Source organism: Hyla sarda, unplaced genomic scaffold, assembly GCF_029499605.1.
Source record: "Hyla sarda isolate aHylSar1 unplaced genomic scaffold, aHylSar1.hap1 scaffold_376, whole genome shotgun sequence".
Classification (NCBI taxonomy): Eukaryota; Metazoa; Chordata; class Amphibia; order Anura; family Hylidae; genus Hyla; species Hyla sarda.
In genome coordinates, this window is record NW_026610395.1 from 27,840 (window position 1) to 42,641 (window position 14,802).

Here is a 14,802-nt window from a genome sequence, read left to right on the forward strand (position 1 = left end):
AAGAGGAAGAGAAGGGAAAAAAAGGTGGAAATGGGTTTAAAAGTGATTTCGGCGGAGAAATATATATATATATATATATATATATATATATATATATATACGCGCACACACACACATATATATAAACGTATTCTCCGTTGAGATATTGCAGCCGCTGCTGTGTCCAGGCCCAGGAGCCTTAGCACTGTGCTGTGATGTCACTCAATACCACTGACATCACTAGGTGTAAACAACATCTCTCCTTTGCTGTGTATGTGACTATGGAGCTGTTTGGTGATGTCGTCTATTATGGCCTTCATAGAAGCAACAGGAGATTGTTGCATCCATCTAGAACCCTCAGAACTACAGTGCTATGATGTCACTCACTTCCACAGGCCTTGCAGAGTGTAAACAACAACAACCCAGCTTTGTTGTGTATGTAACCATAGGGATTGTGATGTCACCTAGAACCTTCACAGCAGCGACAGCTTTATGAGGAGCATCAGCACTGCTCTGCCTGAGCAGAACCATCACCGCCATAGGTTGTCAAATAACCCGGATTTAACCCACACAGGTAAGTCCAATGGGGTGCAGGCATGTCCTCTATGCTTACAGCTTCCCGTGGGTGTTGGTTTGATACCGTTTGGGGACAGCCAAGGAGGCATCTGCAGGCAACAAAGGTAGGTGTGTGCTTGTGTGTGTGTTTCCTATGCAGATCCTAAGCCCAGTGTCACATGCAAGTAGGAGGAGTAAGAAGGGTTCCTGGCAAATCCGGGTTATGGATTGCATTTAAAAAGGCCCCGTGGGAGTGCAATGGGCCCCTGTCTTGCTGCTTAGCAATAATGGTATGGGTTTAGGTTCTGCTGTGTGTACTGGTGGTTGACTGCCCCCCAGCCCAGAGTGTGCATGGAAAATTGTCTGGCAGCCTCCCTGACAGCAAGCAGTGATAGTGCCCATGAAGGGGACCTTGTTGGGCCCGCCCCTTTCACGGTTATCGCTTCTCGGCCTTTTGGCTAAGATCAAGTGTAGTATCTGTTCTTATCAGTTTAATATCTGATACGTCCCCTATCTGGGGACCATATATTAAATGGATTTTTGAGAACGGGGGCCGATTTCGAAGCTTGCTTCCGTCGCCCTATGCATTGACCCGATATGGCAGTATCTTCGGGTACAGTGCACCACCCCCTTACAGGGTTAAAAAGAAAGATTCCTACTTTCATTGCTACCTGCTTGCTGGCTAGCCAGCTAGCCAGCCCTGTGGGCCTTGCTGCTGCTGCTGCTGCTGCAGCCAAAAAACAAAAGGTGGTGCTGCTGCTGCTTCTGCTGCTTCTGCTTGTGTCTGGCCGCTGTTGGAGCGTCCAGGCACAGGACTTCTGCTTGTGCTGACTAAATGGCCTCCTTAATTGGATCATTTGAGTAGCCAGCACACCTGTGCAGGTAGGGCATGACATGATAGGCAGCTGCCTTGATAGCGGGTGGGTGCTGAATGTTCCTAATTGACAAAATAAGATTAATGCTTATGAAGAAATATAAAATCTCATCCCTTCCCCAATATCGCGCCACACCCCTACCCCTTAATTCCCTGGTTGAACTTGATGGACATATGTCTTTTTTCGACCGTACTAACTATGTAACTATGTAACATAACATGGGGGGGTCTCCTGGCTGTTCACACAGGTGTGTCATTGCTGTACATTGACCATGCATTGCTTCTGTGGTATTGCAAAGGCAAAGACAAATGCTTCCAGCCATCCATTGCACTAATGGATTGGTCATCAGCTGGCTGTCTATGTCCCGCATCAATATAGACCAAAGTACAGAGGGTTAGGCTATGCTATAGTGCACCTACCTGATGCATCAGAAGGTGCGAGGCCCTTGCTAAATTCTGTGCACAGACTTTGAGATCTATGCTTTAGACTGTATCTAAACCTGCTCCAACATGGACTGACATTCTGGCCTACTTTCAGCCGATGCGACTTGTCTGTCGCTGAACAGTCGCTTTTTATGTATTCAGCACCTATGTATAATGTTGTAAAAATGCTCTAGAAGCTAAAGTCGCAGAAATGTCACACATATTTGGCCTGCAACTTTCTGTGCGACAAATTCAGACAGGAAAAATCAGTATAAATCCTTAGAAAATTATCCCCCAGTGTCTCCATCTGCTGGCGGTATTGAATAAGCATTGCTGCACTGATGGGGTATGCATTAGACGAAAAAAAAGAAGAAAAAGAAGAATAATACGCCCAGAAAAGAGGCGAAAAGGAGAAAAACGTAAAAAAACGTGAAAAAAAAGTAAGAGGAAGAGAAGGGAAAAAAAGGTGGAAATGGGTTTAAAAGTGATTTCGGCGGAGAAATATATATATATATATATATATATATATATATATATATATACGCGCACACACACACATATATATAAACGTATTCTCCGTTGAGATATTGCAGCCGCTGCTGTGTCCAGGCCCAGGAGCCTTAGCACTGTGCTGTGATGTCACTCAATACCACTGACATCACTAGGTGTAAACAACATCTCTCCTTTGCTGTGTATGTGACTATGGAGCTGTTTGGTGATGTCGTCTATTATGGCCTTCATAGAAGCAACAGGAGATTGTTGCATCCATCTAGAACCCTCAGAACTACAGTGCTATGATGTCACTCACTTCCACAGGCCTTGCAGAGTGTAAACAACAACAACCCAGCTTTGTTGTGTATGTAACCATAGGGATTGTGATGTCACCTAGAACCTTCACAGCAGCGACAGCTTTATGAGGAGCATCAGCACTGCTCTGCCTGAGCAGAACCATCACCGCCATAGGTTGTCAAATAACCCGGATTTAACCCACACAGGTAAGTCCAATGGGGTGCAGGCATGTCCTCTATGCTTACAGCTTCCCGTGGGTGTTGGTTTGATACTGTTTGGGGACAGCCAAGGAGGCATCTGCAGGCAACAAAGGTAGGTGTGTGCTTGTGTGTGTGTTTCCTATGCAGATCCTAAGCCCAGTGTCACATGCAAGTAGGAGGAGTAAGAAGGGTTCCTGGCAAATCCGGGTTATGGATTGCATTTAAAAAGGCCCCGTGGGAGTGCAATGGGCCCCTGTCTTGCTGCTTAGCAATAATGGTATGGGTTTAGGTTCTGCTGTGTGTACTGGTGGTTGACTGCCCCCCAGCCCAGAGTGTGCATGGAAAATTGTCTGGCAGCCTCCCTGACAGCAAGCAGTGATAGTGCCCATGAAGGGGACCTTGTTGGGCCCGCCCCTTTCACGGTTATCGCTTCTCGGCCTTTTGGCTAAGATCAAGTGTAGTATCTGTTCTTATCAGTTTAATATCTGATACGTCCCCTATCTGGGGACCATATATTAAATGGATTTTTGAGAACGGGGGCCGATTTCGAAGCTTGCTTCCGTCGCCCTATGCATTGACCCGATATGGCAGTATCTTCGGGTACAGTGCACCACCCCCTTACAGGGTTAAAAAGAAAGATTCCTACTTTCATTGCTACCTGCTTGCTGGCTAGCCAGCTAGCCAGCCCTGTGGGCCTTGCTGCTGCTGCTGCTGCTGCTGCAGCCAAAAAACAAAAGGTGGTGCTGCTGCTGCTTCTGCTGCTTCTGCTTGTGTCTGGCCGCTGTTGGAGCGTCCAGGCACAGGACTTCTGCTGCTGCTGACTAAATGGCCTCCTTAATTGGATCATTTGAGTAGCCAGCACACCTGTGCAGGTAGGGCATGACATGATAGGCAGCTGCCTTGATAGCGGGTGGGTGCTGAATGTTCCTAATTGACAAAATAAGATTAATGCTTATGAAGAAATATAAAATCTCATCCCTTCCCCAATATCGCGCCACACCCCTACCCCTTAATTCCCTGGTTGAACTTGATGGACATATGTCTTTTTTCGACCGTACTAACTATGTAACTATGTAACATAACATGGGGGGGGTCTCCTGGCTGTTCACACAGGTGTGTCATTGCTGTACATTGACCATGCATTGCTTCTGTGGTATTGCAAAGGCAAAGACAAATGCTTCCAGCCATCCATTGCACTAATGGATTGGTCATCAGCTGGCTGTCTATGTCCCGCATCAATATAGACCAAAGTACAGAGGGTTAGGCTATGCTATAGTGCACCTACCTGATGCATCAGAAGGTGCGAGGCCCTTGCTAAATTCTGTGCACAGACTTTGAGATCTATGCTTTAGACTGTATCTAAACCTGCTCCAACATGGACTGACATTCTGGCCTACTTTCAGCCGATGCGACTTGTCTGTCGCTGAACAGTCGCTTTTTATGTATTCAGCACCTATGTATAATGTTGTAAAAATGCTCTAGAAGCTAAAGTCGCAGAAATGTCACACATATTTGGCCTGCAACTTTCTGTGCGACAAATTCAGACAGGAAAAATCAGTATAAATCCTTAGAAAATTATCCCCCAGTGTCTCCATCTGCTGGCGGTATTGAATAAGCATTGCTGCACTGATGGGGTATGCATTAGACGAAAAAAAAGAAGAAAAAGAAGAATAATACGCCCAGAAAAGAGGCGAAAAGGAGAAAAACGTAAAAAAAACGTGAAAAAAAAGTAAGAGGAAGAGAAGGGAAAAAAAGGTGGAAATGGGTTTAAAAGTGATTTCGGCGGAGAAATATATATATATATATATATATATATATATATATATATATATATATATACGCGCACACACACACATATATATAAACGTATTCTCCGTTGAGATATTGCAGCCGCTGCTGTGTCCAGGCCCAGGAGCCTTAGCACTGTGCTGTGATGTCACTCAATACCACTGACATCACTAGGTGTAAACAACATCTCTCCTTTGCTGTGTATGTGACTATGGAGCTGTTTGGTGATGTCGTCTATTATGGCCTTCATAGAAGCAACAGGAGATTGTTGCATCCATCTAGAACCCTCAGAACTACAGTGCTATGATGTCACTCACTTCCACAGGCCTTGCAGAGTGTAAACAACAACAACCCAGCTTTGTTGTGTATGTAACCATAGGGATTGTGATGTCACCTAGAACCTTCACAGCAGCGACAGCTTTATGAGGAGCATCAGCACTGCTCTGCCTGAGCAGAACCATCACCGCCATAGGTTGTCAAATAACCCGGATTTAACCCACACAGGTAAGTCCAATGGGGTGCAGGCATGTCCTCTATGCTTACAGCTTCCCGTGGGTGTTGGTTTGATACCGTTTGGGGACAGCCAAGGAGGCATCTGCAGGCAACAAAGGTAGGTGTGTGCTTGTGTGTGTGTTTCCTATGCAGATCCTAAGCCCAGTGTCACATGCAAGTAGGAGGAGTAAGAAGGGTTCCTGGCAAATCCGGGTTATGGATTGCATTTAAAAAGGCCCCGTGGGAGTGCAATGGGCCCCTGTCTTGCTGCTTAGCAATAATGGTATGGGTTTAGGTTCTGCTGTGTGTACTGGTGGTTGACTGCCCCCCAGCCCAGAGTGTGCATGGAAAATTGTCTGGCAGCCTCCCTGACAGCAAGCAGTGATAGTGCCCATGAAGGGGACCTTGTTGGGCCCGCCCCTTTCACGGTTATCGCTTCTCGGCCTTTTGGCTAAGATCAAGTGTAGTATCTGTTCTTATCAGTTTAATATCTGATACGTCCCCTATCTGGGGACCATATATTAAATGGATTTTTGAGAACGGGGGCCGATTTCGAAGCTTGCTTCCGTCGCCCTATGCATTGACCCGATATGGCAGTATCTTCGGGTACAGTGCACCACCCCCTTACAGGGTTAAAAAGAAAGATTCCTACTTTCATTGCTACCTGCTTGCTGGCTAGCCAGCTAGCCAGCCCTGTGGGCCTTGCTGCTGCTGCTGCTGCTGCAGCCAAAAAACAAAAGGTGGTGCTGCTGCTGCTTCTGCTGCTTCTGCTTGTGTCTGGCCGCTGTTGGAGCGTCCAGGCACAGGACTTCTGCTTGTGCTGACTAAATGGCCTCCTTAATTGGATCATTTGAGTAGCCAGCACACCTGTGCAGGTAGGGCATGACATGATAGGCAGCTGCCTTGATAGCGGGTGGGTGCTGAATGTTCCTAATTGACAAAATAAGATTAATGCTTATGAAGAAATATAAAATCTCATCCCTTCCCCAATATCGCGCCACACCCCTACCCCTTAATTCCCTGGTTGAACTTGATGGACATATGTCTTTTTTCGACCGTACTAACTATGTAACTATGTAACATAACATGGGGGGGTCTCCTGGCTGTTCACACAGGTGTGTCATTGCTGTACATTGACCATGCATTGCTTCTGTGGTATTGCAAAGGCAAAGACAAATGCTTCCAGCCATCCATTGCACTAATGGATTGGTCATCAGCTGGCTGTCTATGTCCCGCATCAATATAGACCAAAGTACAGAGGGTTAGGCTATGCTATAGTGCACCTACCTGATGCATCAGAAGGTGCGAGGCCCTTGCTAAATTCTGTGCACAGACTTTGAGATCTATGCTTTAGACTGTATCTAAACCTGCTCCAACATGGACTGACATTCTGGCCTACTTTCAGCCGATGCGACTTGTCTGTCGCTGAACAGTCGCTTTTTATGTATTCAGCACCTATGTATAATGTTGTAAAAATGCTCTAGAAGCTAAAGTCGCAGAAATGTCACACATATTTGGCCTGCAACTTTCTGTGCGACAAATTCAGACAGGAAAAATCAGTATAAATCCTTAGAAAATTATCCCCCAGTGTCTCCATCTGCTGGCGGTATTGAATAAGCATTGCTGCACTGATGGGGTATGCATTAGACGAAAAAAAAGAAGAAAAAGAAGAATAATACGCCCAGAAAAGAGGCGAAAAGGAGAAAAACGTAAAAAAACGTGAAAAGAAAGTAAGAGGAAGAGAAGGGAAAAAAAGGTGGAAATGGGTTTAAAAGTGATTTCGGCGGAGAAATATATATATATATATATATATATATATATATATATATACGCGCACACACACACATATATATAAACGTATTCTCCGTTGAGATATTGCAGCCGCTGCTGTGTCCAGGCCCAGGAGCCTTAGCACTGTGCTGTGATGTCACTCAATACCACTGACATCACTAGGTGTAAACAACATCTCTCCTTTGCTGTGTATGTGACTATGGAGCTGTTTGGTGATGTCGTCTATTATGGCCTTCATAGAAGCAACAGGAGATTGTTGCATCCATCTAGAACCCTCAGAACTACAGTGCTATGATGTCACTCACTTCCACAGGCCTTGCAGAGTGTAAACAACAACAACCCAGCTTTGTTGTGTATGTAACCATAGGGATTGTGATGTCACCTAGAACCTTCACAGCAGCGACAGCTTTATGAGGAGCATCAGCACTGCTCTGCCTGAGCAGAACCATCACCGCCATAGGTTGTCAAATAACCCGGATTTAACCCACACAGGTAAGTCCAATGGGGTGCAGGCATGTCCTCTATGCTTACAGCTTCCCGTGGGTGTTGGTTTGATACCGTTTGGGGACAGCCAAGGAGGCATCTGCAGGCAACAAAGGTAGGTGTGTGCTTGTGTGTGTGTTTCCTATGCAGATCCTAAGCCCAGTGTCACATGCAAGTAGGAGGAGTAAGAAGGGTTCCTGGCAAATCCGGGTTATGGATTGCATTTAAAAAGGCCCCGTGGGAGTGCAATGGGCCCCTGTCTTGCTGCTTAGCAATAATGGTATGGGTTTAGGTTCTGCTGTGTGTACTGGTGGTTGACTGCCCCCCAGCCCAGAGTGTGCATGGAAAATTGTCTGGCAGCCTCCCTGACAGCAAGCAGTGATAGTGCCCATGAAGGGGACCTTGTTGGGCCCGCCCCTTTCACGGTTATCGCTTCTCGGCCTTTTGGCTAAGATCAAGTGTAGTATCTGTTCTTATCAGTTTAATATCTGATACGTCCCCTATCTGGGGACCATATATTAAATGGATTTTTGAGAACGGGGGCCGATTTCGAAGCTTGCTTCCGTCGCCCTATGCATTGACCCGATATGGCAGTATCTTCGGGTACAGTGCACCACCCCCTTACAGGGTTAAAAAGAAAGATTCCTACTTTCATTGCTACCTGCTTGCTGGCTAGCCAGCTAGCCAGCCCTGTGGGCCTTGCTGCTGCTGCTGCTGCTGCTGCAGCCAAAAAACAAAAGGTGGTGCTGCTGCTGCTTCTGCTGCTTCTGCTTGTGTCTGGCCGCTGTTGGAGCGTCCAGGCACAGGACTTCTGCTGCTGCTGACTAAATGGCCTCCTTAATTGGATCATTTGAGTAGCCAGCACACCTGTGCAGGTAGGGCATGACATGATAGGCAGCTGCCTTGATAGCGGGTGGGTGCTGAATGTTCCTAATTGACAAAATAAGATTAATGCTTATGAAGAAATATAAAATCTCATCCCTTCCCCAATATCGCGCCACACCCCTACCCCTTAATTCCCTGGTTGAACTTGATGGACATATGTCTTTTTTCGACCGTACTAACTATGTAACTATGTAACATAACATGGGGGGGTCTCCTGGCTGTTCACACAGGTGTGTCATTGCTGTACATTGACCATGCATTGCTTCTGTGGTATTGCAAAGGCAAAGACAAATGCTTCCAGCCATCCATTGCACTAATGGATTGGTCATCAGCTGGCTGTCTATGTCCCGCATCAATATAGACCAAAGTACAGAGGGTTAGGCTATGCTATAGTGCACCTACCTGATGCATCAGAAGGTGCGAGGCCCTTGCTAAATTCTGTGCACAGACTTTGAGATCTATGCTTTAGACTGTATCTAAACCTGCTCCAACATGGACTGACATTCTGGCCTACTTTCAGCCGATGCGACTTGTCTGTCGCTGAACAGTCGCTTTTTATGTATTCAGCACCTATGTATAATGTTGTAAAAATGCTCTAGAAGCTAAAGTCGCAGAAATGTCACACATATTTGGCCTGCAACTTTCTGTGCGACAAATTCAGACAGGAAAAATCAGTATAAATCCTTAGAAAATTATCCCCCAGTGTCTCCATCTGCTGGCGGTATTGAATAAGCATTGCTGCACTGATGGGGTATGCATTAGACGAAAAAAAAGAAGAAAAAGAAGAATAATACGCCCAGAAAAGAGGCGAAAAGGAGAAAAACGTAAAAAAACGTGAAAAAAAAGTAAGAGGAAGAGAAGGGAAAAAAAGGTGGAAATGGGTTTAAAAGTGATTTCGGCGGAGAAATATATATATATATATATATATATATATATATATATATATATGTATATATATACGCGCACACACACACATATATATAAACGTATTCTCCGTTGAGATATTGCAGCCGCTGCTGTGTCCAGGCCCAGGAGCCTTAGCACTGTGCTGTGATGTCACTCAATACCACTGACATCACTAGGTGTAAACAACATCTCTCCTTTGCTGTGTATGTGACTATGGAGCTGTTTGGTGATGTCGTCTATTATGGCCTTCATAGAAGCAACAGGAGATTGTTGCATCCATCTAGAACCCTCAGAACTACAGTGCTATGATGTCACTCACTTCCACAGGCCTTGCAGAGTGTAAACAACAACAACCCAGCTTTGTTGTGTATGTAACCATAGGGATTGTGATGTCACCTAGAACCTTCACAGCAGCGACAGCTTTATGAGGAGCATCAGCACTGCTCTGCCTGAGCAGAACCATCACCGCCATAGGTTGTCAAATAACCCGGATTTAACCCACACAGGTAAGTCCAATGGGGTGCAGGCATGTCCTCTATGCTTACAGCTTCCCGTGGGTGTTGGTTTGATACCGTTTGGGGACAGCCAAGGAGGCATCTGCAGGCAACAAAGGTAGGTGTGTGCTTGTGTGTGTGTTTCCTATGCAGATCCTAAGCCCAGTGTCACATGCAAGTAGGAGGAGTAAGAAGGGTTCCTGGCAAATCCGGGTTATGGATTGCATTTAAAAAGGCCCCGTGGGAGTGCAATGGGCCCCTGTCTTGCTGCTTAGCAATAATGGTATGGGTTTAGGTTCTGCTGTGTGTACTGGTGGTTGACTGCCCCCCAGCCCAGAGTGTGCATGGAAAATTGTCTGGCAGCCTCCCTGACAGCAAGCAGTGATAGTGCCCATGAAGGGGACCTTGTTGGGCCCGCCCCTTTCACGGTTATCGCTTCTCGGCCTTTTGGCTAAGATCAAGTGTAGTATCTGTTCTTATCAGTTTAATATCTGATACGTCCCCTATCTGGGGACCATATATTAAATGGATTTTTGAGAACGGGGGCCGATTTCGAAGCTTGCTTCCGTCGCCCTATGCATTGACCCGATATGGCAGTATCTTCGGGTACAGTGCACCACCCCCTTACAGGGTTAAAAAGAAAGATTCCTACTTTCATTGCTACCTGCTTGCTGGCTAGCCAGCTAGCCAGCCCTGTGGGCCTTGCTGCTGCTGCTGCTGCTGCAGCCAAAAAACAAAAGGTGGTGCTGCTGCTGCTTCTGCTGCTTCTGCTTGTGTCTGGCCGCTGTTGGAGCGTCCAGGCACAGGACTTCTGCTGCTGCTGACTAAATGGCCTCCTTAATTGGATCATTTGAGTAGCCAGCACACCTGTGCAGGTAGGGCATGACATGATAGGCAGCTGCCTTGATAGCGGGTGGGTGCTGAATGTTCCTAATTGACAAAATAAGATTAATGCTTATGAAGAAATATAAAATCTCATCCCTTCCCCAATATCGCGCCACACCCCTACCCCTTAATTCCCTGGTTGAACTTGATGGACATATGTCTTTTTTCGACCGTACTAACTATGTAACTATGTAACATAACATGGGGGGGTCTCCTGGCTGTTCACACAGGTGTGTCATTGCTGTACATTGACCATGCATTGCTTCTGTGGTATTGCAAAGGCAAAGACAAATGCTTCCAGCCATCCATTGCACTAATGGATTGGTCATCAGCTGGCTGTCTATGTCCCGCATCAATATAGACCAAAGTACAGAGGGTTAGGCTATGCTATAGTGCACCTACCTGATGCATCAGAAGGTGCGAGGCCCTTGCTAAATTCTGTGCACAGACTTTGAGATCTATGCTTTAGACTGTATCTAAACCTGCTCCAACATGGACTGACATTCTGGCCTACTTTCAGCCGATGCGACTTGTCTGTCGCTGAACAGTCGCTTTTTATGTATTCAGCACCTATGTATAATGTTGTAAAAATGCTCTAGAAGCTAAAGTCGCAGAAATGTCACACATATTTGGCCTGCAACTTTCTGTGCGACAAATTCAGACAGGAAAAATCAGTATAAATCCTTAGAAAATTATCCCCCAGTGTCTCCATCTGCTGGCGGTATTGAATAAGCATTGCTGCACTGATGGGGTATGCATTAGACGAAAAAAAAGAAGAAAAAGAAGAATAATACGCCCAGAAAAGAGGCGAAAAGGAGAAAAACGTAAAAAAAACGTGAAAAAAAAGTAAGAGGAAGAGAAGGGAAAAAAAGGTGGAAATGGGTTTAAAAGTGATTTCGGCGGAGAAATATATATATATATATATATATATATATATATATATATATATACGCGCACACACACACATATATATAAACGTATTCTCCGTTGAGATATTGCAGCCGCTGCTGTGTCCAGGCCCAGGAGCCTTAGCACTGTGCTGTGATGTCACTCAATACCACTGACATCACTAGGTGTAAACAACATCTCTCCTTTGCTGTGTATGTGACTATGGAGCTGTTTGGTGATGTCGTCTATTATGGCCTTCATAGAAGCAACAGGAGATTGTTGCATCCATCTAGAACCCTCAGAACTACAGTGCTATGATGTCACTCACTTCCACAGGCCTTGCAGAGTGTAAACAACAACAACCCAGCTTTGTTGTGTATGTAACCATAGGGATTGTGATGTCACCTAGAACCTTCACAGCAGCGACAGCTTTATGAGGAGCATCAGCACTGCTCTGCCTGAGCAGAACCATCACCGCCATAGGTTGTCAAATAACCCGGATTTAACCCACACAGGTAAGTCCAATGGGGTGCAGGCATGTCCTCTATGCTTACAGCTTCCCGTGGGTGTTGGTTTGATACCGTTTGGGGACAGCCAAGGAGGCATCTGCAGGCAACAAAGGTAGGTGTGTGCTTGTGTGTGTGTTTCCTATGCAGATCCTAAGCCCAGTGTCACATGCAAGTAGGAGGAGTAAGAAGGGTTCCTGGCAAATCCGGGTTATGGATTGCATTTAAAAAGGCCCCGTGGGAGTGCAATGGGCCCCTGTCTTGCTGCTTAGCAATAATGGTATGGGTTTAGGTTCTGCTGTGTGTACTGGTGGTTGACTGCCCCCCAGCCCAGAGTGTGCATGGAAAATTGTCTGGCAGCCTCCCTGACAGCAAGCAGTGATAGTGCCCATGAAGGGGACCTTGTTGGGCCCGCCCCTTTCACGGTTATCGCTTCTCGGCCTTTTGGCTAGATCAAGTGTCTGGTCAGGAGGATCCTGGGAGTTTGTCCTACCTTTTCCAAGGGGGGCTGCTACGAGGAACCGAAAAGGCGATCGACAAGATGGGTGTTCGCATCCGTTACCTTACATCCGGTGAAACGCGGATTCGTTTTTCCTTTCGCTTTGATGTTGATGAAGACAAGCAAGAACTCGTCCAACTTTCTTATTTTGTGAAAGAAACTCTCTACAAGCTTCTTGGGGTGAAGAAAGAGAACATCGTCTGTCTCAGAGATCCTCGGAAGGGCAGCTTCATCCTAACTCTGGACTCTGCTTATGCATGCCAGAATCTTTTTGAGAAGCTGAAAAGCAATCAAGACCTTGCTGAGCTTGATGGGATCACGGTCACAGTGTTGTATACTGGAGGCGATATTCCTCTAGTTGTGTGTATGCACAATCCCTTTGTGACTGTGTCCCATATTGAGCTCTTTTTGGGGAAATACTGCAGTTCTGTTAAGTATTCCCATAAGGTGATGAATTCAGAAGACCTATGGACGGGGAAACATAAGTTTTTTGTGAAAATGAAGGAGGATGCTACTGGCATTGGAGGGTTGTGTCATCCACCCTCCAACTTTTCTATCGGTCGGGATAAGGGCTATTTGTTTTATCCCGAGATGCCTACTTTTTGTAGGAAATGTAAGAAATTCGGACATACTATGGAAGTTTGCACGGACACTACAGTTCGCTGTGGTCGGTGCAATCAAGAAGGCCATGTTTCTAAGGACTGTGCTAAAATCGTCTGCAACATTTGTGGTGAAGAAGGCCATGCCTTTAAAGATTGCAGTCTCCGTTCCAGTGTAGCTAGATCGTGGGCTGACCGTGTAGCGGGGAGAGTGGGTGTAGTGCAAGCTGAAGTACCACCTGCGAAAGCACCCCAGCGGTCTGAGGCGCCTTCAGAAAAGCCGGCTGTAACTTCTCATGTCGTGGCGGAGCTTATGGACCTTTCTGCTGTGCCTGAGACAGAGGGGAGACCTTCTGTGGAGGGTTCTGGTGGTGGAGGGTCACTAGTGAGCAGTGAAGCCATGGAGGTTGGCGTGAAGGAGATCAAGCGGAAGAAGGAACTTGGAGATGAGCCACAACTTGGCATTAAACGGCCTGTCAAAAAAAGCTCAGACGAATGTGAGGACAGTCAACATGCATGGAGGCCTTCTATAAGATCAGCGTCCGATCCAAAAAATATCAAAGAGTTCGAAAGCCCGGAGTCACCTGTGGGTTTCATATCGGACTCAAACTCCAGTAGCGAATAGCTTCCTTAAAGTGCTCCTCTCTTAATGTGAGAGGTCTAAAGAGCCCTACGAGAAGGGCTGCTTTGTTTAGTTTTTTAGAGACCTTGGACTGTTCTCTGTTCTTTTTACAAGAATGTGGAATTGAACATAGTCCAAATTATGAGGACCTTTGTCGTAGCTGGACTTTGGGACCATCGGTCTGGTCGGGTGACAATCTGAACAGATCTTCAGGTGTTGGGATCTTGTTTAGAGGTTCAGATGTACAAGTTTTGTCCTTCTTAGAAATTATACCTGGTAGAGCGCTATTAGTTAATATTAAGTACAATGGCTCAGAGATTAAGCTTTTTAACATCTATGCTTCTCCTGAAAAAAATGAGAGAGCCGACTTGATTAATGATATTCAGGCTTTTATCCCAGGTTCAACACCTATTTTAATGGCTGGAGATTTTAATTGTTGTATGAGTGGTGATCATCGTGAGAGTGGAAGTGTGCATGTCAGAGTGGATAAAACAGAGAAACAGATTAAGAGTATGACTGAGGATTTTAACTTTACCGATGTCTGGAGGAGAAAATACCCAGACGACCCTGGTTACACATGGGAAAATAATGTCTGCAAATCCAGGATTGATTTTATTTTTTTATCGGAAAGTTTTAATCTAGTTGAGGTTTCTCTTTTATCGAATATTTTCTCTGATCATAAGTTATTACATGCACATGTCACTTTACCTGGCCTAGAGAAAGGCAGAGGCGTTTGGAAGCTCAACACTACTTTATTAGAGGACATGAAAACAAAAAATGATTTTATTGCTGCTTATAACAAATGGAGATTGCGTCAATCCCAATATAAAAATATTTTGGATTGGTGGGAGGATGTTAAAAAGTGGACTAAACTGTTTTTTATCCGTGTGGGCATCCAAAAGGCTAAGGAGAAAAAGTTATGGTTTAAAATGTTAAACACTAAAATCCAAACATATTATAAACTAAAGCAAGCCGGGCTTGAGATGGATGATGTTATTGCTCAGACAAAGAATGAAATAAAAAATGCCATTAGTCAAAAAGGAAAAGAAATGATTTTTAACAGCAAGGTGCAATGTCTGGAGAATGATGAAAAGTGTTCGAGATTCTTTTTTAAGAAGGTGGTGGGAAAGAAAGAAATGATATC

General features: G+C 45.5%; 5 non-coding genes across 5 annotated transcripts; all 5 read left to right on the forward strand.

Moving 5' to 3' along the window:
* Positions 1-972: 972 nt before the first annotated feature.
* LOC130332408 (U2 spliceosomal RNA) lies at positions 973-1,163 on the forward strand. The gene has a single exon (XR_008875103.1). It is a non-coding gene; the product is annotated as a U2 spliceosomal RNA (small nuclear RNA).
* Positions 1,164-3,245: 2,082 nt separating this feature from the next.
* LOC130332409 (U2 spliceosomal RNA) lies at positions 3,246-3,436 on the forward strand. The gene has a single exon (XR_008875104.1). It is a non-coding gene; the product is annotated as a U2 spliceosomal RNA (small nuclear RNA).
* A 2,095-nt stretch (positions 3,437-5,531) lies between these two features.
* Positions 5,532-5,722, forward strand: LOC130332411 (U2 spliceosomal RNA). The gene has a single exon (XR_008875106.1). It is a non-coding gene; the product is annotated as a U2 spliceosomal RNA (small nuclear RNA).
* Positions 5,723-7,802: 2,080 nt separating this feature from the next.
* Positions 7,803-7,993, forward strand: LOC130332412 (U2 spliceosomal RNA). Its single transcript, XR_008875107.1, has one exon. It is a non-coding gene; the product is annotated as a U2 spliceosomal RNA (small nuclear RNA).
* Positions 7,994-10,090: 2,097 nt separating this feature from the next.
* Positions 10,091-10,281, forward strand: LOC130332413 (U2 spliceosomal RNA). The gene has a single exon (XR_008875108.1). It is a non-coding gene; the product is annotated as a U2 spliceosomal RNA (small nuclear RNA).
* Positions 10,282-14,802: the final 4,521 nt, after the last annotated feature.